The sequence below is a fragment of the Sciurus vulgaris genome (assembly GCF_902686455.1).
Source record: "Sciurus vulgaris genome assembly, chromosome: 15".
In the NCBI taxonomy this organism is placed as follows: Eukaryota; Metazoa; Chordata; class Mammalia; order Rodentia; family Sciuridae; genus Sciurus; species Sciurus vulgaris.
This window is the reverse complement of record NC_136476.1, coordinates 59,015,663-59,032,110: the sequence shown is the minus strand read 5'-3', so window position 1 is coordinate 59,032,110 and position 16,448 is coordinate 59,015,663. Positions and strand designations below refer to the sequence as shown.

The following is a 16,448-nucleotide window of genomic DNA, read 5'->3' as shown; positions in this document are numbered from 1 at the left end:
GCCAAAGACAAAGTTTGGGTGATGTCAGTTATCTTTCTTCTCTGTGAAATATTTCATTAATTCATACTTTTAATATACCATTATAATTTGTCATGACATATTTTAAGTGTGCTCCCGAAATTGTAAAGGATTGAATCAGAGACTAAAACAAAAGAATCTAAACTAGGTAAGGATCGTGCCTATGATCTAGCATTACAAGAGTACATACACATAAAATCAATTAAAAGCTTCACTTATTCTGAAAAACTCAGGGCCACCAATAATAAAGTCTGTATGTTGCTAACCTGAAATATATCTGGGCAATTGGTGAGCCCCATGAACATATTTATCCTCTGTGAAGAAAAAAGTATTTTTAAAAATTATCCTTCAAGCAGGACATCTGTCTGCTTTAAGGAATTTTCATTGTTGCCTTACTGGTGATTAATGTTTTTTAATGTGGTCCTTGACTTTTATGTGAAATCCTCAGGTTTTATGAAGAAAAATACAACATCACACACACACACACACACACACACACACACACACACACACCAAACTGTGTCATATCTGTGAGTGCCTGAGAAATGTTTATAAGGGCAGAGTTTGACTGACAGTTGGAAACTGAATACATTACCCATATTTAGATTTGGGGATTTTAGCATTACCCATGCAATAACATAAACTGCAGGATAAAAATGCAACTGTGCACAAATATACAAAGTCATTTCAAAAAGCATGATGCTTCTCAGTTCTCCTGAAGATTCTAGACTCAAACCAGTCATATAGGTTTTTCTTTATTTTCTCATGAGAAGATTTTCAGATTTGAGAGAAGCTATAGTGGGTTCATCCCAAAGCTGTTCCAACTGATATCCAAATTTCTTGATCAATTATTCGTTCACTTATTCCATAAACATTAGCCTATGTTTACTACCCTAGTTTTGATAACTAAGGGTTGAGAACCCTGTGTAAGTACCACCTCATCCTTAACCTTTAGAAAATAAGCCTCTAATACAATGCAATACATATTTTCTAAAGAGGGACAATTAACTGTCTGAATGACCTTGGACCTCAAATAGTCAAATGAGTTCATCTTGACATAAATTCTCATTTTTACTGATTCAGTATGTTTCCTCCAAAACCTTAGTTTTTAGGAAAGACTTCACTGACATATTTCAAGGAATCTCTAGAAGCACTGCATACACTCTGCATTCCAGGCCTAACTCTACTTACTGGGCATCACCATCCCCTTTATACACTGTCACGGATAGCCCAGAGCTTTTGGTTTGATATTGAGTAGAGAAGATTCCTCTCTTACATTCAATGCCATGTAATGTGGTTTGGATCAAAAAAGCTCATTTGTTTGTCCATATAGCCATGTTCAGAGGTGAAATGATTGAATTATGAGAGCTGTAACATCATCAGTGGATTAATCCATTTGATGGAATAATCATTTGAAGGGACTACTGGGTGATAACTGTATGCAGGTAGGCATGGTTGGAGAAAGTAGGTCACAGGGTGCTGAGCCTTGGACTGTGTCTTGTCCTTGGTTTCTTGCTTTCTCTGGTTAAAGGCCACCATGAGCTGAGCAGCTTTCCTTCACCATACCCTTCCTCTGATCCACAGCAATGGATTTATTTGACCACAGACTGAACCTCTGAAATCATGAGCCCCAAATTAGGTTTTCTTCCTTTAAGTTGTTCTTGTCAAGCATTTTGACCACAGTGACAAAAAGTTGACTAACACACTATCTTTTGTTTTCTGATCACCTAAGCCTTTTTAAGCTTTTGCTTATAATCACTATTGCCATGGAGTTCATAAAGTTATACTCCCTTATTCGCTGGAGATTGGTCCCCCACCCCCGTAATACTCCAAATCCTTTAATGTTCATACCCCTTATATAAAGTGGCATAGTATTTGCATATAACCTATGTACACTCTCCCGTATACTTTAAACCATCTCTAGATTACTTCTGATACTTAATACAGTGCAAACTGTATTAGCTTCATTTGTCTGTCTCAGACTCTGAGTCATTTAACTTGTCCTGGTATGGCAGAAACCAAGAGACCTCAGATATACCTCTGGTTCACTTCCCAAAGGCAGGAAGGAGTTACTTGCTTGGGAATATAAGACTTCCACCTAAGCTATCACATGAACTTAGGCCAACTAGCTCTTTGACTCCTCCTGCCACTTCCAGGGAGGGGAAACACCAGACCATAGTCACGGGTTCCAACTTCTGAATAAGGTGTTAAGAGAGCTGGATGTCACAACACAGGGGAATTAAGTCCCATCAGACTAACTGAATAATGGAGAACCAAGATTATACAGATCTGAGAAGATAAACTTCCCTCCCTCCACTGCACAGCCTCTCTGAGGTATGACATCTATGAACAAGCTGTTCTGAAGACATCCTGTGCAGCCAAGTAGACAGACATTCTATTCAACTATCCCCCTTGGCTCTTGATGAAACAGTGGCCAGAGCATGACACATCGTCCTGCGTTGTTACCCTCCTTCCCTGCCTCGCCTTCCTTTACCTTCACAAGTCTTTAGCAGCTTGCACATTTTTTGGAGGCAGCAGGATTCCTTAACGATTTCCAAGGAATGTAGTGCTTAGACTGGTCTGTGTTTCAGAGGATGACTCTGGAGACATGGTGGGAACTGAGTAGGAAGCAGAAGAGAACAAGACAAGGAGACGTGATACAGGAGTTTCATCCAGTGGGGCAGGTGATTGAGCTACACAACAATGGAAATAAAGAGGAGCACTATTCAGTGTTGATTAGGTCATTCTGAGAGAAAGCGTAGAGACAGGAAGTCATGGGTTAACAAGAGCAGTTAAGGACTGGAGAAAGAAGAGGCAATAAGAAGAATGAAAAGCAGGCCAGGAGGTAGAGAATTTAGAGAGGAGAATCTCAAGAAGACTATCAAAGTTCAACAGTGCAGGAAGTTCAAATAACCAGAGAAGGAAGAAGGAGTTATGAATCCAGCCATCATATATTAAAATCAGGAGGGATGTGGCTGGGAAGAGACTGTAGATTTCAAGTAAAAACAGGCTTGGTAAGCTTGGTAAAAAAGATGATTAAACAATTGTTTGAAATTGGATGGGAACCTGGGAATAAGAGTGAGCCTCCAACTGAGAAAGTCCAGGGTTGCAATTTTAGAGCTAGGGACTATGTCAAGATTTCTTAGGGAAGGAGATAGAAAAAGTATTTGGGGGAAGATCTGGACAAAAAATGATATATGGTCATTGAAAAGAGGTTCCAGAAAATTCAGGGGAATGAAACATAAGGTGTTCAGTGGAGAGGAGGTCTCATTCCCAAGCAAAGGTTCTACCTTTAATGGTTCAAGGTTTTTGTAAATTTAGCTTCAATTTTCCAGCCAGTGCTCAGGGTTTATATTTGTCAATGTTTTAACTTGTGCTTTCCTGGTCACCATTCTATCCCTAAATGTTATCTTAAATACTACCAATACCAAACTGACCTGTGAACAGGGGCAATAAGCTCTAACATGGTTGTGAAGAGTAGGTGGGAGCAAGGCACAGTCGGAACTGGACACAGGAGCGTCAGGGGCCACCTTGGACGAGAAGGATTCTGATCGTCTAAAGGAGAGGACATCAAAGACAAAACTCAAAACTCAACTACTTCACTGTTTCCATTTAAGGTAATGCTTCCTTTTGAATCCCATAAGACAAACCGCTCTTTGATACGTTAGGTCCTGTGCGATTACTCTCTCTCTCTCTCTCTCTCTCACACACACACACACACACACACACACACTTTCCTACTTTTTTTTTTTTTTTTAAATAAACTTCAGAGAGTACAGAGAAACCTCAAACCAGTCTGGGGAATTATGTCAAGGGACTTGAAATAATAAGCTTCAACACTTTAAAATGTGATATTTCCTTTTTCATCACAAATTTAAGTAATTTGAGTTTTCTCTCTCTTTCTCTTAGTAAGTGTAGCTAAGGGTTGATCAATTTTATTTATTTTTTTCAAAGAACCAAGTTTTTGTTTGGTCAATTTTTTTCAATTATTTCTTTTGTTTCAATTTCACTGATTTCAACTCTGATTTTAATTATTTCCTGTCTTCTACTTAGTGGTGTTGGTTTATTCTTCTTTTTCTAGGGCTTTGTGATGTAATGTTAGGTCACCCATTTGTTGACTTTTTATTCTTTCAATGAAAGAGCTCAATGCAATGAACTTTCCTCTTAGCACTGCCTTCACAGTGTTCTAGAGATTTTGATATGTTGTACCTGTGTTCTCATTTATCTCTAAGAACCCTCTTTCTTCTGCCATCTGTCATTCAATAGCATGCTATGTAGTCTCCAGGTGTTGGAGTAGCTTCTATTTATTATCATTGGTTTCTAATTTCATTCCCATTATGATCTGATAGAATGCAGGGCAGTATTTCTATCTCTATTTTTTTTTTGTATTTGTTAAGAGTTTCTTTGTAGCATAACATAGGATCTATTTTAGAGAAGGATCCATGTGCTGATGAGAAGAAAGTGTATTTGCTTGTTGATGGATGAAATATTCCATGTATGTCTGTTATTATTGATTGTATTATAGAGTTATATAATTTCTTTGTTCAGTTTCTATTTGGAAGATCTATCCAGTGGTTACAGAGGTGTGTTAAAGTCACCCAGTATTATTGTATTGTGGTCAATTTGATTCTTGAAATTGAGAAGAGTTTGTTTGATGTACATAGATGCTCCATTCTTTGGGGCATAAATATTTACGATTGTTATGCCTTGTTGACGTATGATTCCCTTAAGCAGTATGAAATGTCATTCTTTATTCCTTCTGACTAACTTTGGCTTGAAGTCCACTTTTTTTTTTTTTTATTGTAAACAAATGGGATACATGTTGTTTCTCTGTTTGTACACTTTATCTGATATGAGGATGGAAAATCCTGCTTCTTTACACAGTCCATGTGAGTGATATGTTTTTTCCCATCCTTACACCATCAGTCTGTGGATGTCTTTTCCTATGAGATGAGTGTCTTGAAGACAGCATACTGTTGGGTCCTTTTTAAAATCCAATCTGCCAGTCTATGTCTTTTGATTGATGATTTTAAGCCATTAACATTCAGGGTTATTATTGAGATATGATTTGTGCTCCTGGTCATTTTGGTTTATTTTTGGTTTTTAACTTGACTTGGTTTCTCCTTTGATTGGTTTTTCCTTTAATGTAGTTCCTCCCTTTGCCGATTTTCTTTCTTTTATTTTTTCTTCATTTCCTCCTCATGGGATATTTTGCTGAAAATGTTCTGTAGTGCAGGTTTTCTAGTTGCAAAAATCTTTTAATTTGTGTTTATCATGGGAGGTTTTTATTTCATCATCAAATCTGAAGCTTGATTTTTGCTGGATATAAGATTCTTGGTTGGCAACCATTTTCTCCATTTGCGTACAATGTGTTGAAATGCATTCTGCTGTCATGTATAACTAATTAGAACAAATTTTTTAAAAAGTGACACGTGCTCCACAATCAAGAGGCCTGACTGGCCTGTTTTTCTCTTCAGCTCCAAAGAGTCTCTTTGTCCCCACCCCGTCTGAGGGTCCGGGGACTCCAACTGTGGTCCTTGAGCATGCTAGGTAGCACTCTCCAAGAGGAGCTATCTCTTCAGCTCCTGGCCTGTTTTTCAATCCAATATCGGAAGTGTATCTTGCAGCCCAAATCTTCAATTCCTGAAAGCCTGTCTCAAAGAAAAATTCTGACGTGCTTTGCAAGTTCTATCTTAATTAATGTGTTACTTTTAAAAAGTCATCACAAATGAAAGTTAATGGGAAAAAGAGCTCACATTAGCTAGGAATTTATTTTTGGTTTCAAGGGAGGAATTGAGATACTAGAAATGCAAAATGGAATCTTAGCGAGTATGGGTACATGTGAGACTGGGGAAGAGCTGCCGTTTTTAAGGGCAGATCAGATTCTGTCCACTGACAGGCACTTGGCCCCCATGGGGTATTGTCCTCACTGGGAAGTTAATTATTTGAAATATTGGGGGGCTTCCTCTAGGGTCCTTTAGATCTTCACACTGGGGCACTGAACTTGTTCTGGGAAATAGTCAAAGGGAGTTCAGAACTTGGTTTGATAAATAAGATGAATTATAAAATGAAGAATCACTACTCTTGTTAAAACAAAGGAAAGATTATAATTTTAAGTTGATGAAACTGACTTTCCTATACCTTATAAAGTGATTCTGGGGAAAATTCACACAGGAAAGTTTTGAAAGTGTTTTAAAAAAATGGCAGTATTACTGGAATAAATGAATACAGATTCTAAAGTGGCTGTGTTAAAGAAATATACATTTATTTACATGTATAAAATTCCTCCAGCCTACCATAGAGCAGAAAGCTTACATTCAACATATTATTTCACTGCACTATAAAGAAAACATTATAAGAATTATCTAAATTCTCATGTTTTATTTTTAATACCCAGTATTCAGTTAATTGACAAGAGTACACGTCATATGTTTATATAAGGTATATGCCATGATGTTTTGATATATATATATATTATGGAGTGGCTAATTTAAGGTAATTAATATAATAAGCATTACCTCAAACACTATTTTTGTGATAAATCACTTAAATCCCACACTCAGCAATTTTCAAATATACAACATGTTAGCTGCAGTCACCATGATATATATTAGATTTGTTGAACTTACTCCTCCTGACTAACTGAAATTTCATGTCTTTTGTTCATTATCTCCCCAATTCTTCCACCCTGAGCCTCTGGTAACCATTATTTTACAGTTTTGTGGGTTCAACTCTTTTCTACTATACATATAAGTGACATTATGCAGTATTTATCTTTCTGCACCTGATTTATTTCACTTAACACAGTGTCCTCTATGTTCATCCATGTTGTCACAACTAACAGAATTCCTTCTTTTTGATGATTGAAAAAAATCAATAGTAATGAAATAGTATTACATTATTTGTATATAAATACATATCAAATATTCTTCATCTATTCATCTGTTGATGAACACTTAAGTTGTTTCCATTTCTTGGCTACGGTGAATGGTGCTATAATGAACATGGGAACATAGAGGTCTCTTTGACCCACTGATTTCAATTTCTTCAGATATAAATCCAGTAGTGGGATTACTGGAGCATACTGTAGTTCTATTTTTAATTTTTTGAGGAGCCTCCATAGCTGAACTAATTTACATTCCTACCAACAGTTTATAAGTAAGTGTTTCTTTTTCTCCATATCCCCACTGACAATAGTTACCTTTTGTCTTTTTGAAAAAGACCATCCTAATACAGGTGATACTGCATTATGGTTTTAGTTCACATTTCCCCGAGGATTAGTGACCTTGAGCATTTTTTCATGTACCCATTGACCATTTGTATGTATTCCCTTGAGAAATGTCAAGTCCTTTGTCCAATTTTTAATCAGATTATTTGTTGTTTTGTTAGAGTTGCTTGAGTTCCTTGTATATTTTGAATCTTAATCCCTTATCAGGTGTATGATGTAGAGATAGTTCTTACAGATTTTAAATCCCATTACTTTATGGCCACAATGCATATTTCCTCCATGAATTACAGGAAACATTACATAGACACTGAATTCAGAAATCTTTTACAGACAGGTGGCTGGTGAATTACCAGATCTTTAATTCATAAATTTAACTTGTTATACTCATTTGGTTTATTGTGCATCATGCACACAAATCCTGAATGATTCACATAAACTATTTTTTACTCATAAAAACATGCCAAAACCTTTTCAGGGAGTTGCTTTTCTCTCCCTTTAGAGTGCTTATTCTTCAGTGTGTATAAACAAGCAAATGCTTTGATATTCAAATTAATGAAAGCAGTGGAAATGAGAAATGAATCCATCTGAAAATCATAAGTTTCCTTTAGATACATATTAATGAAAAGCTCACAGGCTAAAATTTGGTAGAGTGTCTACCTCACATGCAATGCAAAACTCCCCTATAAGTAAAAACAGACAGAAAAGTTATCTAGAGTTCTAGTTCTGCCTTTTCCAGGATAGCCAGAAGCTGGAGGTGTGGATTGTGACATGGGGTGATACAGATTTCCACAATTTGTCAGCTGTGTGATTCTGAAAAAGTCAATTGACATTTTTGAGGTTTAATTTATTCTTCAATAATATGGAAATAACAATACTCATTTCACAGAGTAAATTTAGGAATTAAATAATAGTGTGTATAACATGCTTAGCATTGTGCTTTGGGGTTCAATTAGTTATTGTTACTGTTAAATTATTTTAAGTTAAGCAATTTTTTTTTGGTGCATCTGTTTTCTCTCCTATAAAATGGGACTATTGCTTAAGTGATCAGTGTAAAATAAATGAGACAATAAGAAAAACTTAAATGTCTGCAATGCTGGATATTATTGGGAAATACAAAATGTGATTTTGCCCACATTAGAGAGAAGAGTGAACTTCCAACTTGACAGAACTTACATCTCAAGCGGTTGCATCATCTGTGAGCAATGGGGATTGGCAACTTTGGTTTGGGGAGGTTGAGTTTCTCTGGGTTCCACCAAAAGATGAGATCACAGTCACTATGACAACTCAAATTTCACTGGTTCCTGCTACGTCTGTGCAGGAAAGACCTTCGAGAAACCCCACCCTCATGGAGTCTCACTCAGAAATGTCTGACGCACCCCACAAGGAGTCCTCCGTGTGATCACCAGGGTCTCTCGTAGTTCCCATCGTCGTGTGGCAGTCATTGGCTTCTCCCTTTCCCACTCCAGTTCCGGGTCAGTGTTCATGAACAGCAAAACCGTTTGAGGTGGGTTCCCTGCTGCTGTCAATAGGCCGATGTCACTTCCCACACCAAACATGGCATATCTCAATGCTCACTTCACCTTGGACCCTCTGACTGTGTTCAGGGAAGAAACCCTGTCATGGTATTGCTTAATGTCGCCTTCCCTTGGGTCCAAGGGGCAGATCATTAAGACAAGTATAGCCATCATGCTGTACTCCCCTGGACTGTTTTCTTCTTTGCCTCCAAGTTGATTCATGCAAATAGAGGCTAATTCTCCTCAGGTGCACACACACATGCTGGTAATAAATGTAGATGTGAATGGGCTCAACTAGACACTCCTAATGAAAAAGAGCACAGTCTACTGGCTAAACCATGCTATTCAGAGCCAGAGGACTCAGCCTCCAGCCCTCTTACATATTAACATAACGTCTCCAAATCTCGAAGCCTTTTTCTATGAAATAGAAATATTAAGGATACCTTCATGGGAAGCTCCTGAGAGAACTGTCAGTAAATAAGTAAAAGTGTATAAAACACTGAGCATAGTTATGTGCTCACAGAAAGCACTAAAAGTATCAGCAGCTATAAAAATGAAGCATCTTTTTTTGCACACCCTCACTTTATTATGCATTTCCATAATAACCATTAATATATAAAAGTATAAAATTATTACTTTTTAATAGAAAGTATACTTTGATAATGCAGATGCTACCTTATTTGTTTGGGGGGAGGAATTTATTTTAACAATAAACACCAAATAGCAATGTTATTTATTGTATTTTGCAGAATATTAATATTGTTCTTTCAACCAGCAAAACATTTCATCAAATCATTTTTCGTCATCCTTATAATATCTAGCATTGCACTTAAAAAACAGATACCTGTTTGGGAGATAAGAGAAGGATTCATTTAAACACTTGCTAATATTATATTATTTCATTCGTTTATTCAAAAGACACAGATCAATGCCAACGACATGGAAAGCATTCCTCTAAGCACTGGACACAGGGGTGAGTAGGAAAGGAGATGGTTTTCAAGGGTGATAGACAACATGAGCAGGTAGGCTCGGCACATGAAGTGCGTTCATTGAGCTGTCCTGTGCCTAGAAACCTGGGCTAAGAGGACCATTGGGCAAGGGAATCAGTCATGAGAAGCCTGGCTTGACTGATATGGTAGGTTCATCTGAGAAATAGTGGAGAACAACTATGTGGATTTCAGAGTTCCTCATTCTCTACCATTCCTCTATGGTCAACTCTTCATCCTACCCCACATCCATCCTGGATCTCACCATTCCATAGAGAAAATCACAACATCTCCTTACCTACACCTTTGGCTCTTCCACAACTAATGAACAAACTTTTTGGAATGCAGAGTTAGAGTGTCTGATTCTTTCCCTGGTTCTTACACGTGAACTTCCTTCTAATCTGCTCTAGTACATACATGTGCCCTACCTAAGCTGTGATGCTTCAGTCTCATCCTGCATCTTCATGATTTTCTGGGTCCACTGGCCACTATGCATATTCAGCTCTCTAACATGAATTGCCCCAGTGGCCCAGCATCTTGCTGGAGAGAGACAAAGATGTACTCGCCTATTAAAATAAGTATGTGATAGCCCATGTCAATGTGATAGCCAATGACCTCAGCATGATTCATTGTTTCTTTAATAATTTTTTAAACATCTAATCAAATTCTCTCAGGATTTATCCCAAACTTCAAGAATTCAAAGTTCAGAGATCTTGCTTTAAAAACTTACCCCACCATAATGTAATAGATGGGTGCACTTACATAATTTATTCCTCATCTAGCAAACTCCATCTCGAGACCAGAGTCAGCAACATCTGCCTCACATGTGACACAGGGAGGTGTCACATGATACCTAGCAGGAAAGCACAATTTTCCTTCCATCCTCACAAAAACGGTGTTCCCCAGTCTCACTCTGGGTCCCAGGTCTCCCTCCCCCGCCAACACTTCACAGTGAAATGAAATAGGGAGGCTTGTAATGAGCCACCATTGCAATCGAAATTAAATGAACAGTACTGAAAAGTAAAATTCAGGAATCGATAAAATTATCACTAAGCTCCCTTCCTCAAAATGTAACTTGGGACTAGGGTTGTGTGGACAATGGTAGAGCACCTGCCTACTATTCACAAGGCCCTGAGTTTGATACCCAGCACCACAAAAAACGAACAAACGAAAAACACATAAGTTGATGAACCCTAATGTAAATGATGAACTCGAGCTGATAATGACGAACTCATACTGATTCATCAACTATAACAAATACTACTCTAATGGGGGAGACTGCCGCAGAGGGGGAAGAATGGAAGTCTCTGTAGCTTCCTCTCAGCTTTGCTGTGACCCTAAAACTGATCTAAAAAATAAAGTAACTTTTAGAAAAGTGAAAGTTAAAGATGTCAAAAGAACACAAGAGCCAACCTGGAATATTTGAAAAACAAGATAAGGAGGGTATTAGATTATAACCCAAAGTGTAAAGATATTTTGAGACCATGCAAACTTCTTGTTTCTCCTTAATTACAAAAGGAAGATGATAATTTCACAACAGAGAAACCCAAGAGGCATCACCTTAACAAAACAGTCTCGATTAACAACACACATATGATAATAGCACATATCAATATCACATATGCCCTGGGTATGATGTATATTGTCTCTGTGGTATTCTTCCCAAAATATACCTCAATCTGACCATGAAGAAAAAAAAATCAGGCAAAGTCAAGTTGAAGAGAACTCTACACAATAACCAGGATTCTTCAAAAGTGTCAAGGTAATGAAAACTAAAAACTGAGATTAAGGATACATGAAAACTCAATGTAAGCTATGACCCTCAGCCAGGTGCAGTGATGCATGCCTATAATCCCAATGGCTTGGAGGCTGAGGAAGGAGCATCGCAAGTTCAAAGCCAGACTCAGCAAAAGCAAGGCATTAAGCAACTCAATGAAACCCTGTCTCTAAATAAAATACAAAATAGGGCTGGGGATGTGGCTCAGTGGTCAAGTGTCCCTGAGTTCAATCCCTGGTACCCGCTCTCAAATAAAGATGTGACTCTTAATTAGAGCCCAGTGGGAAAACTAACGAAATCTGAATAAAAATCATATAGTCAGTAGTAGGATACCAGTATTATTTTTTTTTAGTTTTAATATCTGTACTAAAATTACACAAGATAATGACATTAGGAGAAGCAGGATGAAGGGTATAAAAAATTCTTTGTACTGTTCTTGCAACTCTTTTAAATGTGCAAATATTTCAGAAGAAATTTACTTTTTATCTTTACTTTGTAATTTTTTTTTTATTTTTACAGACTGCATTTTGATTCATTGTACACAAATGGGGTACATCTTTTCATCTCTTTGATTGTGCACAACATAGATTCATACCATTCGTGTAATCATACATGTACATAGGGTAATGATGTCTGTCTCATTCCACCATTTTTCATACCCTCTCCCTCTCATTTCCCTCTATATAATCTAAAGTTCCAGAAGAAAATGATTTTAAAAGAAAAAAAAACATATATAGGTAACATACTTTTTATGTTTCTGTAATTGATTTTAATTTCTATCTTAGAGTCATTCTGCTAGAAAGACAAAACCTAACCTCTGTATATTTAGAATCTTCCTTTCCCCCAGAGTTTTGTCCATGTTTTGGAGGGCTTCTGTGGTATACCAAGGTACTGGGGTGGGGGCACTGATGATAGAGTTGGTCATACATTAGACAGATGATCACGAATGAGAGATGGTCATTTCAGCTTCATCTTCCAATATTGGTCCACTTGGCTTGTTGCTGATTGTCCCCTATTCTCAACCACAGGACCTCCATGGCTCTCTATATGGTATCTGTGCCATGCGTGGTTTCTCAGTAAACATAGGACTGTTCCCCTTCCCATAGAGAGGCACATCTGAGATGCTCTCTCCAGCCCCATCTTTCTGATCACACCACCCAGTCATTCTTTAATCAGGCCTATGGTGTTGGCGGGAGTTGAGGTGGGTGGGTAAAAGAAGCCAATTCAAAAGACTAGGTTAGGTGACTCAGAGAGGGTCCAGACTTCCACTACCCTGTATTCTACCACAAACCCACCCTTACTGAGGAAGTCCCCAAAGAAGTTTCCACCAAGGCCAGAACTAACTCTTGGCACCCCTCTGTACCATGGAGGAATTCTGAGATCTAGTTCTTTCCCAGGTTCTGTCTAAGAAAAGGAAGGTGGGGTCCTCTGCTTTTAGATCCTCAAATCCATCTTCTCTTTATTATCACACCCAGTTTCTACTTGACAGAGAAAGGTGTCAAGCCCTTCATTAGGTCCAATCCTCAACTAAGCTCTCCTTACTTCCCCTTCCAGCTCTCTCCATCATGGGCACATTTGGACTATAAAGCAAAAGTGCTTTGTCACAAAGCAAGAACCATTGCCTTCCCTTTCTCCCACCAGGGCCTGGGGACTCTGGCTAGACAAAGGAAGAGGGTTATATCTTGGAGAGCTGAGCAGCTCAGGATTTTGTACTTTCATTCTGTACTTTTATTAAGTTCAGCTGCAGCTGGGTAGGCATTTGACCTTGGCTCCACTCGACAATGGGATTTCCCAGACCAAACTAGATTGCTTGATCCTCCACTGAGCCCAAAAGACGGCCTCAGATTTTACAGTTGACCTACAGTGGCTGAAACTGAAAGGTGCTCTTGTCTTAACCAAAGAGAATAAATGTGGGTGCAGCCAGATCTGATAGGGACACCCAACCAAAGAAAGAGCTGAAGGACAGAAAAGACCCAAGGCAGAGTCAATGAAGTACTGTGGGGTCACTGATACTTTGCAATACATTTCTAATGTGTTGGGAATCTCTTCTCTTTCTTCTTCTGGCTGTCTGGAAATTCTGCTTCTGTTTCTTTTCTTCCTTAGTGAAATAGTCAAGGTTGTATGGGGGCCTAAAGGAGATGCAAGAAGGAATGCGGGACCTGGGACCTTTCAATTTCTTTCAAAATATTTTTCACAAGCCACCAGAGAGGAAAAGGAAGATGGGATTGAACTGGACATTTCTCTTTGGAAAGCTGTGAGCACAAGAGATTGAGTACAAAAAGGCCTGTGACCCAGTAACATTTACTGGAAGTTGGCTCCTCTTAACAGATGACCAGACCCTGGAGGTAACTGAGCTCCAAAGGTAATAAGGGTCACCAGCAGTGTCAGTGACTTCTGCAGCTGAGTACTGAGTCACATAGCCAAGGGCTGAACGACCACCCAGAGACTAGATTTTAAATGACACAAGCATCTGCCAGAATGAAATCTTGTCAGCCACACAAGTACTCAAAATTAAAGACTTGGGACATGTCTATAAAAGAATGCTAAAGAATGCTTCTTCTCCTACACACACACACACACACACACACACACGTAAAGATATATACTTGCATATGTATTTGTATATATATATACATATTTTAATCATGGGTAATACTCAGAAAGTCTTCAGGTCAACACAAGGTCTGTGAATCTGACTTGAAGTCAATTTCATCCTAGGGAAGCTTAGCTACAGCTGGGCAGCCGTTAAACCTTGGTTTCATTTGGCAATGAAGAACCCAATTTCCTAGATCAAACTGGATTCCTAACCTCTACTGAGTTGTCCTGAGCCCAGAGGATGGCCTCAGATTTTATGGATGACTTTCGGTGATTGAAACTGGAAGGTGCTCTTGTCCTGGGCAAAGAGGATGTTGTGGGCACAGCCTGGTTTAAATCTAACATAGACACACAGTAATAAAATCTACTAAAGTAGCCAGGGGCCAGAAATGATCCAAGACAATATTAATGAAATATTAGAATGAAGGAGAAGCATTGAAAACATGCCTCTATAAAAGTTCTCTATGGTTCTAAGGCATGAATAACACTTTCATGGTAATACATAATCCTGTGGATCAAGTGCCCAGTACATGCTCCTAGAAGGAATGAGGGATGTCTCACCTGTAAAAACAATAATCTACAGAGAGAACTGGAATCTGCTTCATCTAGCCAAAATAGCCAACCCGTGAACAAAAGCTCCAGGAGGAGAGATTCCAGTATCGGTTGGAGACAAAGTGCTGTAACAACTGAAAGATGTAATGGGCCACCTTCAAGGCATATATGATGAAATGATTAAGAGCACAGGTTTGAGAGTCACAAATCATAAATTTTAATCTTGAGGTTCAACTCTACTTAGTTGCATTATTCAGTCTTCTCACCTGAAGACTACAATAATAATAGTAATACAAACACAGCCCTCTGCATCCACAGGTACCACATCCAGGATTCAACCAACTATCAATCAAAAATATACTTAGAAAAAAGCATTTGTACAGACTTTTTTTCTTGTTATTATTCCTTAAACAATATAATATAACAACTATTTACATAGTGTTTATATTGTATTGGCCATTAAAAATAATCTAGAGATGATTTAAAGCATATGGAAGGATGTATGTAGGTTATATGCAGATACTGTGTCATTTACTATAAAGGACTTCAGCAACTGCAGATTTAAGTGTCTGGAAGGCTCTTGGAACAGCCCCTCATGGATACTATGGATGACTATAGGCACGTTCTCAGAATGTCAAAAAATTAATATCATAAGCATATAAAGCATTTAACAGGGTCTGGCATTTTGAAAGACTCAATAAATGGCAGTTGTTCTTATTGTGACTTTTGTGTTACTAACCAGCATAAAGTAGAAGTTGTCAACTACAGGTAGAGAAGACAGATAACTTTAGAACATGATGTAGGTTCCAAATGTATTCTAAAGCAAACAATGGCTTTAAAACTGACAACTTAAAAGAGATGGTGCTAATTGTGTCTGCTGGCAAGGGAAACCTCAAAACATGTACATCTGTTCACTATACCTCTCCATCCCACGCATGTGATGTGGAGCCATAGCCCAACACAATAACCCGACAGATCAATAAAGTTAAAACAAGAATTCCCACATGAGGTAACTCAAGGGGAGAAAAACCCATCAAATTGGATTATGACATAAAAGGCCTTTGTGTGCCTGTTGAAATATCTGTAAGTGATTTTATATGACCTAAAGCAGAATACCAAGAGCCAGGGATTGCATAAATAATGGAGTGCAAGATAGCGTAGAGTATGTAAGGTTTATGCAAGACAAGGAGCAAGCACAAAGCTGCCATTTGAAAGAAGAGTATCTAATCCAATTCTATAAAGGAAGCGATTAGCTGATCTTTTGATTTACTGGAAACACTTGGCCAAACTGCTTTTGGAAAGATAAACACAACTGTCTCAGCTGGAGACTTACAGGTAAACTCTGTCTTGAATGAAATGAGAACTCACAACAGAGTTCACAGCCTATTACTTGGTTTTAGAGACTGTCTTCCTTAGGTAGGCATCAAAAGGATGTTACTTGGATTAGCACAGGAGAAGAAAGGCTAATACATTTAGGTCTTTTTCATTGTTAGCATAAATACTCAAAAACAAATTAATATTGCAGATGATTCTGCACAGGATGCAAAAATCCCTCAAGAAAAGAACATGATCTTATTCAAAGTAGGACCAACACCATCCCAATGATAACCTCTTTATTCAATCAATAGTTCAACTAAAAGGGATCCTAGCAAATAAACTGAGTGCCTAGCAAATAAACTGAGTGCTCAGGTTAAGTTGTCCACGTGCAGCCTTTTAATTATGGCCATCTTTTTACTAAAAAAAAAAGGACCTCTGTTCTGCTCCCTAGCAGACCATCC

At 38.2% G+C, this 16,448-nt stretch overlaps 1 protein-coding gene and 1 pseudogene across 2 annotated transcripts in view; both read right to left on the bottom strand.

Annotated features, from left to right (window-relative positions):
• Positions 1-8,802, bottom strand: part of LOC306645557 (AP-2 complex subunit mu-like) — a 32,470-nt pseudogene extending 23,668 nt beyond the window's left edge. The window contains exons 1-2 of the transcript in view: positions 8,604-8,802; positions 3,456-3,573 (exon numbers count right to left, since the gene is read on the bottom strand). The product of the transcript in view is annotated as an AP-2 complex subunit mu-like (transcript). The remainder of the gene's footprint in view (positions 1-3,455; positions 3,574-8,603) is intronic.
• Positions 1-16,448, bottom strand: part of PLPPR1 (phospholipid phosphatase related 1) — a 305,507-nt gene that overhangs the window by 235,916 nt on the left and 53,143 nt on the right. The gene's annotated exons all lie outside the window — the stretch shown is intronic.